The sequence below is a fragment of the Artemia sp. Qi Xiang Cuo genome, chromosome 3, assembly GCF_049724085.1.
Source record: "Artemia sp. Qi Xiang Cuo chromosome 3, ASM4972408v1, whole genome shotgun sequence".
NCBI lineage: Eukaryota > Metazoa > Arthropoda > Branchiopoda > Anostraca > Artemiidae > Artemia > Artemia sp. Qi Xiang Cuo.
In genome coordinates, this window is record NC_142796.1 from 4,179,793 (window position 1) to 4,201,778 (window position 21,986).

The following is a 21,986-nucleotide window of genomic DNA, read 5'->3' on the forward strand; positions in this document are numbered from 1 at the left end:
TTGTATTACTCAAATGATGAAGTGCTGATCCAGGTTGCAGCAGTAGCTAGCAACCTAGTAAGAGACGATCACGTCCAATGTTAAGAAATAAAATAACCAGTATATCCTAAAAATAGTAATTTAAAATGACAAGAAGTCTCTTCACTTTCCGAACTATTTTGAAATTTGAATTGTATTCCAATGGCTCAACTAAAGAATATAGCAAAGATGTTGCCTCTCACACCCCCCCCCTTAAGCTGTACAATTACCTCCTCTCTGTCTAAATATTATTCGAACTTTCACCAAAACTTATGACTAATTGTGATAGCTTTAGAAGTTTTAACCCATTACAATGAGATTCTTTGAACTTCTTTGCCAGCCGAGGAGAAAGGGAAAAAAAACTCACGATTACGCATATCCCTAGTCACAAGGAGAACAAATGGAATGAAATTCCCAATCAGTTAGTCAATAAGGCAGCAGATACCCCACTGTCCGATCCTCCTTCGAGGTGGAATATTGGGGATACTTCGAGGTACAGAGCAAAACCAAAGACTCATCATCCTCAAATATTGTCAGTTTAGGGACTTGTCCATAATTTATTAATGGTGTCCTTTTTAGTCATGGGCTGCATCACTCTTCTCTCTGCCAACATTGCTATCAAACAAATAAAAAACTCAGCATATTTCGTATGAGTGTCTACCTTTTGCATGGGAATTTCAAGATTTTAAAGCCACAATGCCTGTTCTACAGACCACCCTTACAAGGTGAAAGGATCTTCATTGTGGGCTGTATACCCTGCTACATTTGAAGAAGATAGAGAACGTGAGCTCCTTAATTAGTAACAATTCCAGCTATTAAATACCATACAAGGGTGCTGTAATAAATTACAGATGAGCTATAATAAAAGCCTTTAAAATGTCAGATAATAAGATTCAGGCTTTATAAGGTCTAAGGCCCCAGAATAGCCAGTTTTCTTGATACACATTATGTTTAACATTGTACAGGTAATTTTTATTGTATCAACAGGTAGCAATATTTCTTTCATAGGCAAAAGTGGCTGTGTTAAAAATGAAATCTTAGACAAAGAGAGGCAAAAGGGCAATTACACAAGGATCTCCAAAACAGCACAAATAAACAAACAAGGTAGGAAAAGAAGTTTCCTTTACAATTGCAAGAGTTTAAAATAAAAACAAGAGAAGCGGAAAATAGTTTGAATAGGCTACACAAAACCTCGCCTAATTCATCTGTTTACAGTCAAGAATAGACCTCAATAAAATTCGAAGAAAGAATGCAATGACTTATTTAACAATAGTTACCCCCAATAAAAATTGAAAATCTATTCAGAAGCACAATTAAAGGTGCTTCTGAATATTATCTAACTGTGGAAAAAAAAACCTGAGCCTACACCCTATTCTACTTTTAACATCTTCACTGCTCCCAGTGTCTTTACTAATACTGCTACCAAGGTAAGTGAAGCTGTCCACCTGATGAATCTTTTCGTTGCCCAACGTCACCTTTTCATCTTCACTTATTCCTAGCCTTAGTGACTTAAGTCTTCTTAACATTAATTTCCAAACCTATTCCAGCACCCTGAACTCGCAAAACCTCTAGAAATTGCTGCTAACCTCATTTCCTACCTTAACCACAGTAGTGTCATTCTTGTACACTAATCACTTCAATGTATTTTTATGGTATACCATACAAGGATAAGACCTTCGCTAAAGCTCTTCCTATAAACAGAATCAAAACGCTTGCTCATAATCTATATAACTGAGGAACAAAAATGTTTGATAACTCAGGCACTTCTCAATTATTAGCTCAAGAGGGAAATTTTGGTCGACACATCCTCCACCTTTTCTAAAACCCCACTGCTCATCTCTTATAACATTGCATCTCTCAGTCTAAAAAGTATAATATTACTAAGTAATTTGCTACCTACAGAGACCAGACTAATGCCTCGATAACTAACACAATCACTCTTATCACCTTTCTTATACAGTCGGTTAATTAAGGTTTTACTAAAGTCGTTCGGTACTTTTCCTTTTTCAAAATCATATTCATAATCTTCAGTAACTTATTTCTAACCTCAGAGCCACCATATTTAAAAAACTCATTTACCACACTATCTGCACCTGGAGCCTTCATTATTTTTAATTTTAAGTTCTGTCGCTAATTTTTCCTCATAAAACAAATCTTCCTTCACATTCAAGGCATCGCGAACTTTTTCGTTTTCCTCTATATCTTTGCCTGCAACTCCATCTCGGTTTGGCACATTCTCAAAATGTTCTGTCCATTTCTATTACTCTTTCCTTATTGTGGCAAAATGTTATTTCTATTACTCTTTCCTTTCCTTTCCTTAAAAACTCTTTCCACTAATTGTGGCCCAGTTCCTATGTTTAAGTGAGAAAAGTCCGGATTGACTACTCCCTCTCAGTTTATTAACATGCCAGTACAATATTTTACTATTATGCCGTCTATCTGCATCTTCCAGATCCTTGGCAATTTTATCCCTGCCCTCCACTTCACACCTCCTTAGCTCATATTTTAATGCTTTCTTCGCTTTATTTACATTCCTTTCGTTTTCAAATGATTTTTCAGTCAGATAATTCTGGTACAAGCCCCTTCTTCTCTCTATTAAACATAAAGCTTTTTCAGTAATATTCCTACGTGCGTATTCCTAACTTCACAAATTGCTTTCCTAAAAATTTTCTATCCATCTTCCACATTGTCACATGTTAAACTCTCCAGTTTAGTATTCAACTGTTCCTGTGAAAGTTTCTCTCAAATTCTCATCCTGGAGTCTACCAATATCATAATTTCCCCGGAGGTCATAGCCGGATTGACTAGGTGCGGGGGCGTATAAGGTTTTTGTGGAAGAAGTGGTCGTATAAACTTGGGAAGGGACTCAAATGATTAAAAATTGACAGTTCTAATTCCGTTTTTAAGAGTCAAAAGTGATCCGATGGAAACTAGGCAATCTTTGGCAATCTGTCATCATTCATCCCCAGAACGTGTCCCAGCCATCTTAGCCTTTCTTTCGTTATAGCCCTAGAAAGCTGAATTGAACCACACTTTTCGTACAGCCTACTGTTTGAGATACGGTCAGTCAGTCGGGTACCCAAGACACTTCGTATTCATTTTCTCTGGAAAACATCTAGCAAATCTTGATCCATTTTCCGGATCACCCATGCTTCAGAACCATACTTGACCTTCTGTTTTCAACATTTTTTCTTATGGCAATTTTTAACTTGTATATAGAATTTAAGAACAATATTACTTGAACGTTTAAATTAGTTCAACAAACAATTAGTTGAATGGCCAATTTCAGCCCGAGTCCTAGGGTTCTAAAATATCCATGAATTTATAAATATTTACCAGTTCAATCCAAGGCATAACAAATAATTTAGTGCTGGTTTGAAAACTAAGTTTTGTGAGGTTGTTATTTTCTTTTCTGAGTAGTAGTTATTCATATAGCCCATAACTATATCTGAGGCCATTAAGGGGAGGGCGATGAAGCTAAAAAAAAATCTAAGTGCACAAATCACAAAAAGTGGACAATTAGAACCTTCTTGAAAAACAATCATGCACAAAATGCCCATCGGTGTGAGTGGAGTGACCGAACTACTGTTGGGCTTATCAGTGCCTGTCCCCTCCCCAAATTTTTTTTACATCCGACATTACATCCCTTTTATTTTATATTTTTACACGCCTATGTCGTATATAAATACCACACTCTAGCACGGGGACAAGCCAAACTAGCCTTATCGGCCCAGATTGAGAATTACATATGACTAAATGAGGACAACATGACTAAATGATAAAGCAAGAATGACTTTTATCATATTTACAGGGGGCACATTCCCGCAATTGTCTTTGTTCATACAGTCCCTCTCGCGGGGCTGGTAATGTTTGATTTAAACACCATATTTTGAACAATAATATTGGAACGTATTTTGCTAATATGCTTGTTAAAAAAAAACCATGGTTATACTACTAAACAGGATGAAGATATTTGGATCACTTTCGAAATTTTTCTTTCATACTCAGAACTCAAAATACTGGTCTGAAGTTCTTTAGTCATGTGTCATTCTTGCTTTGTAATTTAGTCATGTTGCCCTCATTTATTCATATATAATTCTTGCTTTGGGCCAATAAGGCTAGTCTTTGCTTGCCCTTGTGCTAGAGTGTGGTAAATGAAGTTGAGTTTTATAAAAAGGGCACTAGAACTTCTAATTACCAGTCCAATGAACCCCTTCCAACAGGACAGGAAACAAACTCACGTGAAATAAAATAATAACAAACGTGTCTTTGAAAAAATGAGGAATTATACAGTAACAGGGGGGGGGGATCAGATTTAGTTCTCGTCCAAATAGTATTTTCCCTTTTTTTTGCTTCGCTCCCAGCAGTAGACAATTATTCATGTATAATTCTTGCTTTGGGCCAATAAGGCTAGTTTTTGCTTGTCCTTGTGTTAGAGTGTGCTAAATGAAGTTGAGTAAATGAAGATGAGTAGTATACAATACAAATCTACGAGACGTGAATTAAGTAATAGATAAAAAAGTACATACCTTTGGCTTCTTTTCTGTTAATTAAATAAAAAAAACAAGTTTTTTAAACTGAAAGTAAGGAGCGACATTAAAACTTAAAACGAACAGAAATTATTCCGTATATGAAAGGGGCTGTCCCCTCCTCAACGCCTCGCTCTTTACGCTAAAGTTTTTTATTGTTTTAAAAAATAAAGTTGTGAGACAGAGTCAAACTTTAGCGTAAAGAGCGAGGCGTTGAGGAGGGGACAGCCCCTTTCATATACGGAATAATTTCTGTTCGTTTTGAGTTTTAATGTCGCCCCTTACTTTCAGTTTAAAAAACTTTTTTTTTTTATTTAATTTCTGATCATTTTTTAGTTAATGCAGCTTTTATTTTGGCTCGCCGTCATTGAATAAGTAAACAAAATTTTCATAAAAAATTTACTTTTCTTTTGCTAAATGGCTGTTTCTAAATTTGGTTCTGACGTAATTTACAAATTAACTTTCGTAACGAACTTCTATATTCGTATATTTTTCTTCTGGCAAAAAATACAAAGTTGCAGATTTTTGCAGATATGAGCTTGAAACCTATGTTATAGGGTTTTCTGAACCGCTGAATCTGATGGTGTGACTTTCATTAAAAATTTTTCACTTTGGGGGGTTTTTCCCCCCCTTTTTAAAAAATCAGTTGAGTTCTCTGAGGCTTTTAGCCTTTGATTAGTAATACTAAACTTAATAAATTCATTTATTTATAAGAATTATTTCAATACAATTATTTTTATAAATTTTTTTAAATAAAAGTTTCGTTTTTAAAATTTTCGATTACTTTTGTGCTGTTTTGGTTTTTTTTTTTTTTTTGTTTTTTTTTTTTATTACGTATATGTGTGGATTATCCCTCTATTAAATAACAAGCTATTTGTGCTAAAATTTAAAAAAAATTTAATTCAAAAACCTCTGAATTACAAAGACAGTTTAAATAGAATACAAAGCTCTTTTGAAAGCACTAAAAAAAAACTGTAGCGTAAAGAGCGAAGTATTGACTTGGGGGAGAACCCCCTCATATACGTAATAATTTCTGTTCATTTTAAGTTCTAATGTTGCTTCTCACTTTCAGTTGAAAGTACTTATTTTTTTTTAATTTAATTTCTGATCGTTTTTTAAATAATGCTTGGAAATCCGGTGCCCCCTTCATAGAAATGTCCCTTACCCCCAAAGAAACATCCTCCACGGAAAGATTCTCCCGAGTAACCCCCTTCTCCAGCCCCCTCCCCCCCCACCAGAAAAACATTCTTCCTGAAAATGTCTGTATACTTCCCAATAACCAATACAATATGTAAGCAATGGGCAAAGTTCATAACTTGCAGCCCTTCCCCTGGGAACTGTGGCGGATTAAGTCATCGTAAAAGACATATTTATTAGGTTTTCGACTATGCTGAACAAAATGGCTATCTCAAAATTTTAATTGGGTGACTTTGAGAAAAAAATGAGCGTGGGAGGGGGCCTAGTTGCCCTCCATTTTTTTTGGTCACTTAAAAAGGGCACTAGAACTTTTAATTTCCGTTCCAATGAGCCCTCTGACGATATTCTAGGACCACTGGGTCAATACGACTACCCCTGGAAAAAAAAAAAATAAACACGCATCCATGATCTTTCTTCTGGCAAAAAATGCAAAATTTCACATTTTTGTAGATAGGAGCTTTAAACCTCTACAGTAGGGTTATCTGATACGCTGAATATGATGGTGTGAATTTCATTAAGGTTCTATAAATTTTAGGGGGTCTTTCCCCCTTTTTTCGAAAATGAGCCAAATTTTCTCAGGCGCGTAACTTTTGATGGGTAAGATTAAATTTGATGAAACTTATATTTTTGAAATCAGAATTAAAATTTGATTCTTTTGATGTATCTATTGGTACCAAAATTCCATTTTTTAGAGTTTCGGTTACCATTGAGCCGGGTCGCTCCTTACTTACAGTTCGTTACCACGAACTGTTTGATTTGGCACATCGTCTCAGATTACAAGTTTGGTGACTTTTATCATTTTTACAGTGGGCACATTCTCCGCAATTGTCTTTTTTCATACACCCCACACACTCACCACAGCGTTTTCGTATCTGTAAGAGAGCTGATTGAAAAAAAAGAGCTGATTGGAAAGCGGGGTAGAAAAAAGTTTTGTACCAAGCTTTGGGCAAAACATACTTGCTTCAAGTTTCTTTCTGGGTATAAGGGTCCTCTTTCCCAAAATAATCTACGGACGTAAGTTTTAAGCTTTTAAGAAAAAATGCCAGTCCTATTTGGGTAGAGGGGGAATATTTAGGACACAAAAACCTTTCGCAGTTTTACATTGGAAGTCCCCTTGGCCTCCCAAACTACCCCTCTGAAAGCTTTAATTTACCCCTAGAGCCTGGGGGCATGAGTTGTAAGTTACGCCCGGGGCATTTGGGGTTTGGTTGTATAAACTTCAGAGGAGTTTCATTTGGTTGAAAATTGGAAGTTCTAGTTCCCTTTTAAGAGTCAAAAATATTGGAATGTAGCTAGCCCCCCTCGACTAACCTTCTTCAAGAAACAGATCTTAGTGAAATTGTAAAAAAGTAATTTTGCTCAAAATAGTCCAAAGCGCATATAACAAACCCTCTAGGATAGACACAACCCCTAAGTGCCCAGGGGATAGGGTTGTAGGTCATGCCCTGCACGGTAAAAAAAAAACGTACTTTGACGTTGATGGCATTATATCACGTTTGATCAGCGTACTTTCTAGTTGTTGGATTAGCGTGAAAATACACTTTTTTAGTGTGTAGGTACTTCTGCCGTATTTTTGCATTCCTCGAATATATGTTTAAACTAGTTCAGTGTACTGGGAGGAGCTATTGACAATCAAATCTAGCGAAAATGGGTCATACCGCGGGGCATGACCGATGCAAAAATATCGTGAAAGGGGGTCGTCCGGGTTTTTGATCTATTGGGATTAAAAGGCTACACAAACGAAGACCTTTCACTTGTTGTTGTGGACTTATTTCTGAAAGGTAAGTTCTTTTGATTTTTTTTTTTTTTTACTTTTATATAAGTCTTATGAACTTTGCAGATAGAATGGTAAAATTCTACTTTAGCTACTTTTGGCTATTTCGGAAAGAGATTAGGTTAGGAAAATGAAAGTTTCAGGGATGCGTCTACAGGCTAAGGTATGTACCGGGAAGGTGTTTTGAAGTATTTACCTCCACTCCTCCCTCTAGAGGATCCTAACTTTTGATGACCTTCAAAAATCTGTGTATTATAAAAGTGAAACCTTGTTAAATAGATCTTCTGCTTAAATAAAGTACAACAAAATTCTTTTCAGCTTCACAACTTTGCTCAATCCCAATTTATAAGGTTTTAAAGATATACAAATATAATTCCAAATTTTAAAAAAAAAACATAGATACGGCTTAAAATTCTACTCAAATAACAGGAATTGCTAGCTGTCATGTAGGCAAATTTCAGGAGTCTAGAGGCAAAAAGAGTGGAGGTAGGTACTTCAAAATACTTTCCCGGGACATACTTTAGCCTGTAGACCTATCCATGAAAGTTTTTTTTTTCTAGCTTAAGCCCTTTCCAAAATAGTCAAAAGTAGCTAAAGTAACCTTTTACCAATAGAATTAAACAATGCTCTCAGTGATTCTAGGCGTTTACCCCTCCCTGGAAAATACCCCTGTGGAAAATACCCAGCGGGGTATAATATTCAACGGGGGTATTTTCCGGGGGGGGGGAAATGCCAGTGACCACTCTCTGTACAGTGGCGTCCATTTGTGAAATCAAAAGAGAAAGGGGATTCTTATCAGAAAACACTTTTATAATACACTATTAATATACATGAAAATTCTATTAATAAGATTTTCATGTTTCTTTCCATATTTATACATGTTGTCAAATAGAAATTCGATAATATATTTATCTGACTTCAAATAGATTGTAGGGTTGTACTAATATAAATTAAGCAAATTAAGTGACATTTGAGTTTTGTGTTAGCTTCAAGAGGAGGTACGGGATAAAATTCATATACAAAGGAGCGTTGGCCTTTGGGTCCCGGCTCCTTCCAATGTCAAATTTTCTAATAATTGAATCTGATATTTTATGGGTGGCGCCTCATCTTCGCAGAGAAGTGTAACATAATGGAATTGTCTGATTTTTATTCATTAAAAAAATCATGTGATTCAGAATTCAATCCTCCATTTGAGTGTAACGGCCCCTTCCTCTGGAAGCTCCAGTCAGAAAATTAGAAAATTCTGGAATTTCCACATTGCATCCCACACTAAACCACGAAATTGCAAAAGTTTTCACATACATTAGTATATTAGAAGTATTTTAGTAATTGAGTCAAAATTCAGAAATTCTTGTTCACTAAAAGTTTTTTCTGTACCTTCATCTGTATGTCAAATTTGAAACATGTGAAAGGTGTTTTGGCTTCTACAGTACCAACGGGAGCTGTTCTGTTTTTCTGTTTTAGCCTACCTGCCAAGAAAATGGCTGAAATACATTGTTGACTTTTTTTTTTTAGAATGAGCTTTAGCTTATTTTAACAGGTTGGGTCACAAGTCAACATACAGAAATAAACTAACTATGTTTCTTTCAGAAACACATTATTCATAGAACATGCTCTGTAGGGCTATCAATATTTTGGATGTGCATTGCAATATTTTGTCATACTCTTGATGAACATAAATTATCAAACCATGATCTGCTGCAAAAATTTAAGCATTTTTTCTATTTACTTTATTACTTATTCATTCATGCTTAAGTTTCTACTCAAAAGAGCATGAGAGGAATTCTAAGCTGCAAATTAAGGGCGTTATTCGCTATGGAAAAGGGGGGGGGGGGGTGCGCATCTCGAATTTTCTAAAGTCATCTTTTCCAGTTTTGTATATTGTCAAACTTCATTGTAGATCCGATCTTGACGGCATCAAATTGCAGAACTTCATGGCAAATCCTAGTTTGTTCATTTTGTTCATTGGAACTTCACAGCCTGCGAGAAACAATCTGAACACTCCCCCTGACCATGATAAAGATTGTGTTGAAGAAAATGAATCTTCTGAGCCTCTAGACTCAGAAATGCTAGATTTGAACCAAGATGAAATAATGGGAGCTCGTTTAGCAGCTACAAATAAAACATCAGGATTGAAACAAACATCCTCAGGGGACTCGGGTATCCGTGATATGGAGCCTAGAAGGCAAGCACTTGCAGATCGGCTTGCTTTGCTTCTCCTTCGATTAGAATCAGAGAAACATGTAGCTGCCTCTACTGTTAGTTTTATTCTTGAGAACTTTAGGCTTCTCTTCACTGAGTCTCATGAAATTGTAGCAGAAGAACTTAAAGAACGTGTTGCTAAATGCATCTCTTCTGTTTTTCAGCCAGATTCGTTTCAGAAAATATGTGATGAAATTGAAAGTCATTATATGCAGGATCCTTTGCTGCTTGTTACAGACCCTGCCACTGGATTACTGAGATCTCAGTACATGAGAAACCAGTATTTTACAAGTTGCGGTACTGTGGTACCGGAGCAAGTCTTTATCGGACTTGATAAGTATGGAAACAGAAGATTTGTTCAAGTAGTTTCAGTTGCAGCCACCTTGGAGAATCTTTTCAAACATAGAGGACTTCTTGGATTTCTGGATTGGTATCATCCTTCAACAGAAGGTGTATATAGAGACTTCTATGATGGTAACCGTTTTGCTTCTTTATATGCTTCTGATCCAGACATGAAGAAAAATGTGATATTTCTTCAGCTCTACCAAGATGAGGTACAAATAAAAAAAAACACTTAAAAAGTCTACATCAGGAAAGTACAGCACTCTAGCTTTTTATATATGAGTTCTCAACATCCCACCTTGGCTTCGAGCAAGGCTAGATCTAGTGCAGTTAGTTATGCTAGTGCTGGCATCGAACTTCAAGATCATTGGTACTGAAAAAGTCTTCAAGAAGGTTGTGAATGAATTAGAGTTTCTTTGTACTGAAGGCATTGTGATTGATGGGACAAGGTTCAAAATTATAGTTTTCTGTATATGTGGAGATAACTTGGGCTCGAATTTTATTGGGGGGTTCGTGAAATGCTTTAACTGAAATGTACAGAATCCTTGCAGAGTCTGTATGCTCTCCGGAAAAACAGCAGCTAAACACTATTGGAAAAATGAGTTTTCTCTTAGAACTAAAGTATCCTATAAGGAATCTTTAAACAAGCTGCAGGACTCAAATGTTAGGAAGCAGTCTGTAAATGGCGTGAAATTCAATTCTGATTTCAATGCCTTGCCCAACTTTCATGTCACAGATTACCACCATGCATAGCCCATGACTTGTATGAAGCTGTTATGAAGTGGGATGCTGGAAAATGTTTACAGCACTTGATTATTGATGGTGTTTTCAAAGAATCAGAGCTTAGTGCTAGTGTTGCCAACTTTGATTACAAGGATATAGATGCTAAGGACAAACCTCCCCCTTTCTCAAATGATTTCAAGTGCCTTGAAGATAATGCAATCCAAAATTTTGTATTTCCTCACCAGTTTCCTCTAATACTTGGCCATTTAGTTTCAAGAAAGGCTGAAAACGAATGTTGGTCTCTAATGTTGCTGATGAGGAAAATTGTATTGCTTGTGTCAAGTCGGAGGTTTACAGACATGCTTATTGCAAAGTTAGGTTTTACAATAAGAATGTACCTTGAATTGAAAGCAAAAATATTTGAGGATGATGAAAATAGGTTCAAGGACCATACAATGCGTCACTTTCCTTTGCATGTGCGAACACTGGGCCCCCTAATTCACTATTCGTTTTTCAGTTTGAATCAAGACATAGATATTTTAAAGATGCTGCTAAAAGTGCATCCTCAACTAGAAATCTAACCAAGGCACTGGCCAAGAGTTACCAGAAGTACCAGAATTACCTATCTCTTTCAAATAGAATGTGTCAGGAAATCAGCTGTACAGTTTCTAAAAATGGAAAGCTGACAAACACTTGCTACTTGATACTGTTTCCACATAAGCTAGGGAAAGACACATGCTTAGTTCAGGAGCTCATTTTCAAGGGTGTTGTCTATAAGAAAAGACTTTATGTGAGTAGCGATGTGACAGACTCAGCTGTGGAAGCTGCAGAAATAGTGGATGTGGTTAGGTCGCTGGGACAGTTCTTTCTCATTCTGTCAAGGAAATCGCTAAGCTATGATCAAGAGCTGGTGTATCTTTACTGTGTTGCTGAAGAGAGCTCCACTCTTGTTTGCTGGAACATTAGAGAAGTACCTGATTTTGATCTTAATCCCGCATCAACATATCATTCGTGGAAGGTGTTATCTGTCGTGTAGAGCTTTGTTTTGAAGGTGTGTATGATTGTTAAAATTAGAGGTTAGCAGTCCTGCATCAAGACAATATATCTGTACTTTTCCCTGATGCTTAGTTCCAGAGCTTAGTCTTTGATATTCTTTCATTACAAATCCTGCAGTTTTTCTTCAGAGAGTTTGAGACAGATGGTCATTGGATGATGTATCAGCACATCATAGCCATAATTTCAAGTTCAAGATAAGGTGTTTCGAATTTAGAAAGCCGAAATATCCTTTCTCTTTTTTGCGTGTTAAACTCATCTTGGACTTTTTATGGGAGGAGATGGTTACATTTGCAAAGCGAATACTTCTATAATAGGAATTTTTTTCTTTTTTATGGTTACCTGTGTTAATTACTTTGAATTTCAGAACGCCTTAATCTTTTGGATGTTTCGGGAAGCAATGCTTTCTTGTTCAATTTCAAAGGTTACTGTGCCAGTAACCGTCTTGCTCTACGTCTTGCTCTAACTGCTGTCTACTTCTAGGTGTAATAGATGTACATATCGCTAAGCAGAGCATCCATCACAAAGACAGCATCACTCTATTTTACAATTATCCCATCTTCGTTTGATATTTGCATAGTTCAAGATCGTGGCCTTATCTGGGAGTGTTTATTCAAAGTGGATTCTTTGTCATTAAAGTCCCTAAAATTGGAATGTCAGCAACAGAAGAAGATTATTTCAGCCATGTGTTATGAGGAGTTCTTTTCAAAGGGTAAATAAATTCTTAAGTGAAATAGCCTTAACTTGTAAATAGCCTTGATACATTTTTTTTGTTTTATTTTATTTAGAATATTGCTTGACTGGAAATCATTAGTAAGAATGCTTTATATTTTATTTGTTGTCAATGCTTCTGTTGCATGCTTGATTTGCAGGAGGTTTGTATTATATTTTGGGATGATTTAATTGAACTTGCGACTTAAGCAGAAAAATATATCAACTTGCATTTAGCTACTAAGGGCAAGTTCGACGTGGCTGATCTTAGGGTAAATTTTGACAAAATAGTAAATTCTTTGTATTTCCTTAATAAGTAATAAAATAGATCGCTTTGCAGTATCATTGACTTGTTTTATGAAGGGTTAACTGAAAAAAACCAGTTTTATTTTTACTGAAAGTAAGGAGCTATATTATAACTTAAAACTACATTAAAACTTTAAACTTAAATTCTGAATCTAACAATAGCCACAAGATTGGCTTCCACTTCGAAGTTTGACCGTTTTCGCAAAGAAGCAACCTTATTCTACATATTATTCATCAGTTTTAAATTTCTTCAAATTTTGCAAGTTGCAACTTTTGCTTTGAGCATGCAGTCCTTTACTTGTAAGTAAGATCTTAACTCCCCAAAATTTAAACAAATCATTCGTAGGTCCCAGCTTAGAATAAAAACCCTCGCCCCACTCCTTCTTGACTCATGCTTGAAACTTCAGGGAAACTGAGCTATCTTTTTGTGTCTATTACGTCTGTATTTCCTGGCCTCTTTAAACTCTGCTGGACTAATTTTGCAACCTGTTCTACCTCCATCTTGCTAAAACTAACCTAGCCTTCAATAATTTTAAATCACTTTTACTTGATATAACCAAGGAGTCATCCGTCTTTTATATTCTAGGTCTTCCTCCGAAAATAACATCCTGTCTTCGCTACTGCCGTTGCTGAAGATATTGTTAATCACAGCTTGACTTAACATGAATACTTTGTTACGGAGAACCCTTCCTGATTGTAGCAACCTAATGAACTATCTTTGCTGGTATGTTGCCAAGATAGAACCAGTGAAGAAAGATCTACTACCAGATAGAGTCAGCGAATTTTGAAGCAAGCTTAAAAATATTTTTTCTTGCTTTTATTGTAATTTCTTAGTCAAATATTTGTGATATTGATTATATTGAGGTATCTAATTATATTGAATAATAAAGAAATAATTGGATTCGTTTGTCTTTTTCCGTAGTGTTTGGTCTGATGGTCGTTTTTAAGTTGATACCAATTAGTCAAAACTGATAGGCCAAGACTGTTTAAGCTTTTTTTTTCGTCATGTAGTTGGTTTTCGTATACAGTTTTTAGTATACTGGGCAGGAGCAACTGCGCTGGACATAGAAGAGGTTTCGCTTGACAAGTTTCCCTTTGAATTTAAGCTTTGTATGGTACGATGGATCAAGGTCTTTTCGTACTTTTTTCTACTGCCATTTGACTTGATATTTTCCCCAGAAATCTGGATCTGTGTTTAAATCCAGCCTTTCAAACAGTTCGTGGTGACGAACTGTAAGTAAGGAGCGACCCGGCAGAATAATCACTGAAACTCTAAAAAATGAAATTTTTTATACCATTAGATACATTAAAATAAATGTATTTTTTTTGCTGATTTCAAATATATAAGTTACGAGCCTGAAAAAGTTTGCTTTATTTTCGAAAATAGGGGGAAAAACACCCCCTAAAAGTAATAAAATCTTAATAAAAATTACACCATCAGATCAAGCGTATCAGAAAACTCATCTGTAGAGGTTTTAAGCTTCTATCGGCAAAAATGTGGAATTTTTTATGTTTCGCCAAAAGAAAGATCACGGTTGCGTGTTTATTTTTTTTTTTTTTCCAGGGGTGATCGTATCGATCCAGCGGTCCTAGAGTATCGCGAGAGGGTTCATTCAAACGGAAATCAAAAATTCTAGTGTCTTTTTAAATTACTAAGAAACTGGAGGGCAACTAGACCCCCCCCCCCCATGCTTTTTTCTCAAAGTCACCCGATCAAGATTTTGAAATAACCCCTTGGTTCAGCATAGTCGAAAATTTAATAACTATGTCTTTAAAGATGACCTAATCCCCCAACGTCCCTGGGGAAAGTGCTGCAAGTTATGAACTTTGCCCATTGTTTACATACAGTATGGGTTATGGGGACGTATTCAGACGGTTTCAGGAGGGATTTTTTTTCGCAGGGGGGGGGGGAGGAGATTAAGTGGAACGAGATTTTCGTGGGGGACGGGATATTTATATTAAGGGGGCGCTGTATTTAAAAGAATTATTTAAAAAACGACCAGAAATTAAGCTAAAAAAAACAAGTTTTTTGAACTTAAAGTAATGAGCAACATTAAAACTTAAAACGATAAGAAATTATTATTTATATGAGGTGGTGTGCCCCCTAGTCTATAGTTCGCTCTTTACGCTAAACTTTTTTTTAGTACTTTCAAAAGAGCTATCTATTCTAATTAAACGGCCTTTGTGGTTCAAGGGTCATTCTTAAAGAATTGGAACAACATTCGAACTTAAGCGTAAAGAGCTAGGTATTGACTAAGGGGCAAACCCCATCATATAGATAATAATTTTGGTACGTTTTAAGTTTCAATGTTACTCCTTACTTTCAGTTGAAAAAGCTGTTTTTTTTTGTTCAATACATTAGGATTCGATTGCGGTACACCTGTCGAACTACTGTTTTCCAGTCGTTTGACAACCTGTTTGCTATTGGAAACGATTTAATTGTAATACAGCTGTTAGATTATAGACTATTTTTACCAATTGTTGAACAATAATGTTAGTTTGAATAATAGTTGTACATAATATAGTTGGACTATATTAATTTTAAAATTAATCAAATTGTAAAAGCTGCAATTCAAAATTTCAACTCGGGACCCTCCCCGTTCCCAAAAAAAATTATTTTGTCTTGACCCCAACAAATCACGTGCACCCCCCAATATAAACTTGTATGGGTTGCCCCACCCCTAACGGCTAATCATTATCCATTTACGCTAAAGGACTGTAATTGTACGCCAAAAAATCAAGACGCGGAGGCTTCTTTGATACGTAGAAATGAAACTGGAAGGCCACGCCTCTCACGTCAAACCAACGAAAAAAATACGCTAAATGACTGTAATTTCGCAACAGAAAAGGGTCATTTTATGTTGAAAAATTGTAATTTCAGGATTACAGGGATTGGCTGTGACGAGTTCAGTAGGTCCGCCCATAACGTTAAATCAGTCACAATGTACGCTAGAATGCCTTTTTTTTACCCCTCTGACTGAAACAAGCTGAATTAGCGTCCGTTATTAAAAGTACGCTATTTTTGCATAAGGTCCACTTGTTGCACCATAATCTAGCGTTAAAGTACGAACGGATTTTTTACCGTGTGGGAGCATATAAGGTTTTTTTTACGGAATGGGTGGTCGTATAAACTAAAGATGTGGCTCATTTGATTTGAAATTGGAAGTTATAGTGCCCTTTTTAAGAGCCAAAAGTTATTTGAGAGCAACTGGCCCCCTCCCACGCTCATCATTTCCCCAAAACATCCAATCAAAATCTGGAGATAGCAATTTTGTTCAAAATCTGGAGATAGCAATATTATGTCTTTGAGGAAGACCCATTCGCCCCCACAGCTCTCAGGGCAAGGGTTGTAGGTTATGCAAGGGTTGTAGGTTATGCCCCTGGGAATATAAGGTTATTATAGAAAGGGCGGTCGTACATACTTCATAGGGGACTCATTGGATTGGTAATCTGAATTTCTAGTGCCATTTTTAAGAGCCAGAGTGATCAGAGGGCGGCTACCCCCCCCCCCTCCACCAACACGCCGTTTTTCCCGATCGAATAAAAATTGTTGAGACAGTCATTTTATTCGGAATATTCCAAAGATCATATAACAAAGCTTTGGGGTTGATACAAGCCCCCAGAGCCTGGGGGCGAAGGTTGTAAGTTGTGCCACGGGGTATTTAAGGTTATTATGGAACAAATGGTTGTTTAACTTTAGAAGAGGCTCATTTGGTTGAAAATTAGAAGTTCAAATTCCTTTTTAAATGTCAAAAGTGATTGAGGGCATTTAGCCAACCTCCTCCCCCCCCCGACAACCCCTCTTTTCACCAAACGCATCTGATTGAAAATATGAGATAGCGATAAACAAATAAGTAGAACAACAGGGAAATTTTTTTACAAGACAGTGGAACGCAACTTTAAATGAATATTTCGACCCTATATCCAAGGGCCGTCCTCAGCAAAACAGACGAAGAGAATAAAAACAATATAAAAGAAACTTACATTAAAATTCAATCATTAAAACTGAAAGTCTTTTTTTTAATGTTTTAAAACAGCCCTAATATCATAACTTCAAGGAAGTTCAACCAGTCCTGGTTGAACTTCCTTGAAGTAATGATATTAGGGCTGTTTTAAAACATTAAAAAAAAACCTTTCAGTTTTAATGATTGAATTTTAATGTAAGTTTCTTTTATATTGTTTTTTTTTCTCTTCGTCTGTTTTGCTGAGGACGGCCCTTGGATATAGGGTCGAAATATTCATTTAAAGTTGCGTTCCACTGTCTTGTATAAAAATTTCCCTGTTGTTCTACTTATTTGTTTATGATGGAAAGGCAGTGTGGTCTTCGTCGCTATTTATGAGATAGCGATCTTGTTCAAAATAGTCCAAAGAACATATAATAATGCCTCTAGGGTTGACACAGCCCCCCAGCGCTCTAGGAATAGGGTTGGGTGATGCCATGAGGGCAAATAAGGTTTTTTATGGAGTGGGGGGTCGTATAAACTACAAATAGGGCTCAATTCATTTAAAACTGGTAATTTTTAAAGCCTTTTTTTACGGGCTAAAGTGATTTAAGAGCAACCAGCCCCCCCCCTCCATACGCTCATCATTTTCCTTAACACCTCCAATCAAAATTCAGATACAACAATTTTGTTCATCGTAGTCGAAGGGTCAGGAGATTATGTCTGTGAGAATGACAAACCCCCCCCCCTACAGCTTTCAGGCAAGGGTTGTAAGTTATGCCCTGGGGGCATAAAATTTTCTTATAGAAAGGATGGTCGTATACGCTTCGGAGGGGACTCATTGGATTGGTAATCAGAAGTTCTAGTGCCCTTTTTAAGAGTCAAAGTGATCAGAGCGCAGCTACCCCCCCCCCCCCTTCCGAGACACATACACACAAAAACGTCTTGTGTTTTCCCGCGATTCATTCTAGAGAGATTTTGAGACCGTTCTTTTATTCAAAATAGTCCAAAGATCAGATAACAAGGCTGTTTAGGTTAATACAAACCACCAGAACCTGAGGGCGAGGGTTGTAAGCTATGCCCCTGGGGCATTTAAGGTTCTTATGGAAGGGACGGTTTTATAAACTTTAGAGGTGGTTCATTTGGTTGAAATTGGAAGTTCTAGTTCCCTTTTAAGAGTCAATAGTGATGAATGTCAACAAACCCCCCCCCTCGTTTCACCAAATGTATCTGATTGAAATTGTGCGACGGCAATTTTGTTTAAAATAGTCCAAAGAACATATAACGATGCGCCCAGGGTTGGCACACCTCCCCAGAGTCCTGGGGCAAGGGCTTTAAGTTTTTCCCTGGGGGCATATAATGTTTCTATGGAATGGGTGGTCGTATTAAATTCAGGTGGGTTTCATTCGATTTTAAATTGGAAGTTATAGTGCCTTTTTTAAAAGTCAAAGGGATTTGAGAGACCCCTCTCCACGCCCTTTATTTTTCATAGCAAACTTCAAAACAATTTTTTAAGCATTGTTGAAAGGTTCAGTAATTATGCGCTTGGGGATGTCACCCCCCCCTCCCGAGGCATCAGGGCATGGGCTGCAAGTTGTGCAATTTGTTCATTGTTTACATATAGCATATGTTATTGAGAAAAGTTATGTATGTTTGACTTCTACTTTCCCAAAATATGAAGGCTATTAAGATGAGTCTTTCAGGGAATGTTGAGGGGAGTGTTGAACTAAATCATAACATGTTATGTGTCCATGGGTTGTCAAAACGGTTATTAACTGAGGAATAAATGAGTATATTAATTTGGGATTTTCAAGAAGTGATAAGGGAGATGATCAATTGACCAAAAAGGCAATATTTGCACGCTACTACTACTATAACTACTGCTGTTTCTACTTTTTCCACAAGAACTACTACTACTACCACTATTATCACTAAAACTACTACTTCTGCATCGAGTACTACTAAGGCTGAGGATATTGCTGTTACTACTGCTATTAATACTGCTGCTACTACTGTTACTACTAATAATTATACACTATTACTGCAAATATTGTTCCCACTACTGCCACTACTACTTTTTGATTATTTCAAAAATCAAATATCCTTGAAAAGAATGCAGTATGAAAAGACATAAAATACAGTATATTTTGAAAAATTGATTCTATTTTTAATTTTTTTTTGTTTTTTTGATTAAAAGACGAGTCGCTCTTACTATACACTTCGTTACCGCAAACTGTTTGATTACAAACAGGAAAAAGCTTATAGTTTTATCTTAATTGGAATAATAAGAGACAACCTGGATACAACCTACGATTATGACATCATTGATCAATCAATTGATCAATCAGCATGAAAATCCGATTCTTTTGATATATCTTTTGGTATCAAAATACCATTTTTTAAAGTTTCGGTTACTATTGAGACAAGTCGCTCTTACTATACAACAGTTCGTTACCACGAACTTTTTGATTGTTTCAAAAATCAAATATCTTTGAAAATACTGCAGTATGAAAAGATATCAAAAATGCAGTTTTTTTGTAAAAATACACTAGAACTTTTAATTTCCTTTGAATGAGCCCTCTCGTGACATTCTAGGTCCACTGGGTTGATACGATTACCCCTGGGGAAAAGAAAAAACAAAAAGAGAAACACGCATCGGTGATCTTTCTTTTGGCGAAAAATACCTAATTCCACATTTTTGCTGATAAGAGCTTGAAACGTCTACAGTAAGGTTCTCTGATAGGCTGAAACTGATGGTGTGATTTTCATTAAAATTCTATGAATTTTAGGGGATGTTTTCTCCTTTTTTCGAAAATAGGGCAAATTTTCTCAGGTAACTCGGGTAACTCGTAACTTTTGATGAGTAAGACTAAACTTGATGAAACTTAAATATTTGAAATCAGCATAAAAATCCGATTCTTTTGATGTATCTATTGATATTAAAATTCCGTTTTTTAGAGTCTCGGTTACTATTGAGACGAGTCGCTCTTACTTCGTTACCACGAACTGTATGATATTTGAATACTAAAATAGAGAGTTTAAAATTTGAAAATATAGAAGACAGATCGAATAATTTTTGGAAAATAGTTTGTGAAGTCGCTAATGGTGTCTTAAAGAAGAAAATTAGAAACGCAGCAAGGACTATTAGTGAAAATGTTTAAGTGCCCTGTACAAGAATTATTTGAGTGATAGATCATATGAAAATAAGAGGAACGTAAAGAAAGTGGACAAAGCATTAAAAGGTGAATCAAGGAGGTGTGAAGTGGAAGTCATGAATAAAGATTTGGAAGATGCAGCCAGACGGTGGAATAGCATGATATTGTACGGTTATGTTAATCAATTGAGAGGAAATAATCAATCTTGACTTTGAGGAACAGGCCACAATTAGTGAGAAGGAGAAAATCAAATACAGATGGGCAGGACATTTTGAGAATGTGTCAAACTGTCATAGAGTTACAGGAAGACTTATTTTGTGAAGAAGAATTAGTGACAGTACTAAAAGGATTAAAAAATAACAAGGCTCCAAGTACTGATAGTACGGTAAATGACTTTTTTTTTAAATAGTGGTTATGAGGTTAGATATAAGTTACTGAAGATTATGAACATGATTTTTGAAAAAGAGAAAGACTGAGTGATTTTAAATCAGGAGTCAAGCGAGGTTGCGTTCTATCCCTATTTATACGGATCACTTTGACGAATTTTGTTCCAAGGAGCATTGCACAGGCAATGGGAGAACACAAAATCAAATAGGGAAGCAAAAACCTTCTATAATCAGATAATGCTCATGACTGAAGCATCCCACATGAAAATGTTAGCAAAATGAATGAACTTCTTAGATTTTTCAAGTTCAGGGTGTAAGAATAGGTTTGAAAATTAATATTAAGAAGACTAAATCGCTAAGACTAGGAGTAAGTGAAGGTCAAGACATGATGCCGGGTAACGAGAAGACTTATCAAGAGGACAGCTTCACTTACCTATGTATTATTATAAGTAAAAAACAGATTAGGAAGATAATTCTGCGAACCAGAATTATAATATTGGAAGCTACAGTGATGACAGTGGTCAAGTATGGTTTTGAAACATGGGCGATCTGACAAATGGAAGAAAATTTGCACGATGTTTTCTAGAGAAATTGCCTACAGATTGTTTTGGGTACCTGACTAATTAGCCGTATCTCAAACAATAAGCTGTACAAAAAATGTGGTTCAATCCCGCTTTCTAGGGCTATAATGAAAGAACGAGATGGCTACAACACTTTCTGTAGATGAAGAATGACAAAATGCCGAAGATTATTGGTCAATCGTCTAGGGCCAGACGAAAAGCAGGTCGTCCTCGAATGGGATGGGAGGATGTCACAAGGAAAGATTTAAGGGAATGAAAGCTTCTTGGGAGGGTGTAAAGAGGGATATACCGGGATGGAGGAAGAGCATGCATAGCTATGCTGCCCTTAGGCGGTTTGGTGCTGCAGTGAGTTGTTAGTAGTAGTGGCAGTTAATTTTCTAAAAGTCTCTCTTAGACTTCTGAGGACGTAAAAGTTATTTCCATAGAGGGACAAATTTAACATTTGTTTTTCACAAAAAGAGAAAAAGTACAAAAAAGTAAAATAAAATTTGGATTGGTTATAAAAGCTGAAATTTTTTTTTGTTGAGTTATTAGCAAGCCCTGTTTACTTGTCTCTCCCATCCTCATCAGTAGCTCCATTTTATAAAACTCTGAGGTACTGGAGGTTGTGTACTAGGAAGACCAATTCTAAAACTTTTTTCCTGTGTCTTGTAAACTAGGAGAAAACGACAGAAGGTTTAAAATATGTAGCTTAACCACGCAGTTTGAAATATGCCTGTTTTTTTATATTGATCTTCAACTGATATATCTTTATCATGTGAGTTTAGGATAGAGAGATAACCTTAATCATACAACAAGAAACAAAATCAAAATTTGAACAGAAAAAAGCAGCTGCAGCCTTAAACATTATAATAATATACATACATACGGTTTTAGCAGTTCCAGTACTAAGCATCATAACAAAAGTTAAGGTAATTTACAGTAATGTATTCCAGTAATAATGGGCTGGAAAAATGGAATATATTCCAGGCAGTAAGGGAAAAAACTCAGTACAAGGAATTGTGTAGCAATTTTTAGGGGAAAAAAGATTCCAGAATGGAAAAGAAGTTATTTTTTTGGTTGAAAAGA

The 21,986-nt window shown here is 36.2% G+C and overlaps 1 protein-coding gene across 5 annotated transcripts in view; it reads right to left on the reverse strand.

Moving 5' to 3' along the window:
• Positions 1–21,986, reverse strand: part of LOC148953672 (uncharacterized) — a 58,506-nt gene that overhangs the window by 16,554 nt on the left and 19,966 nt on the right. The gene's annotated exons all lie outside the window — the stretch shown is intronic.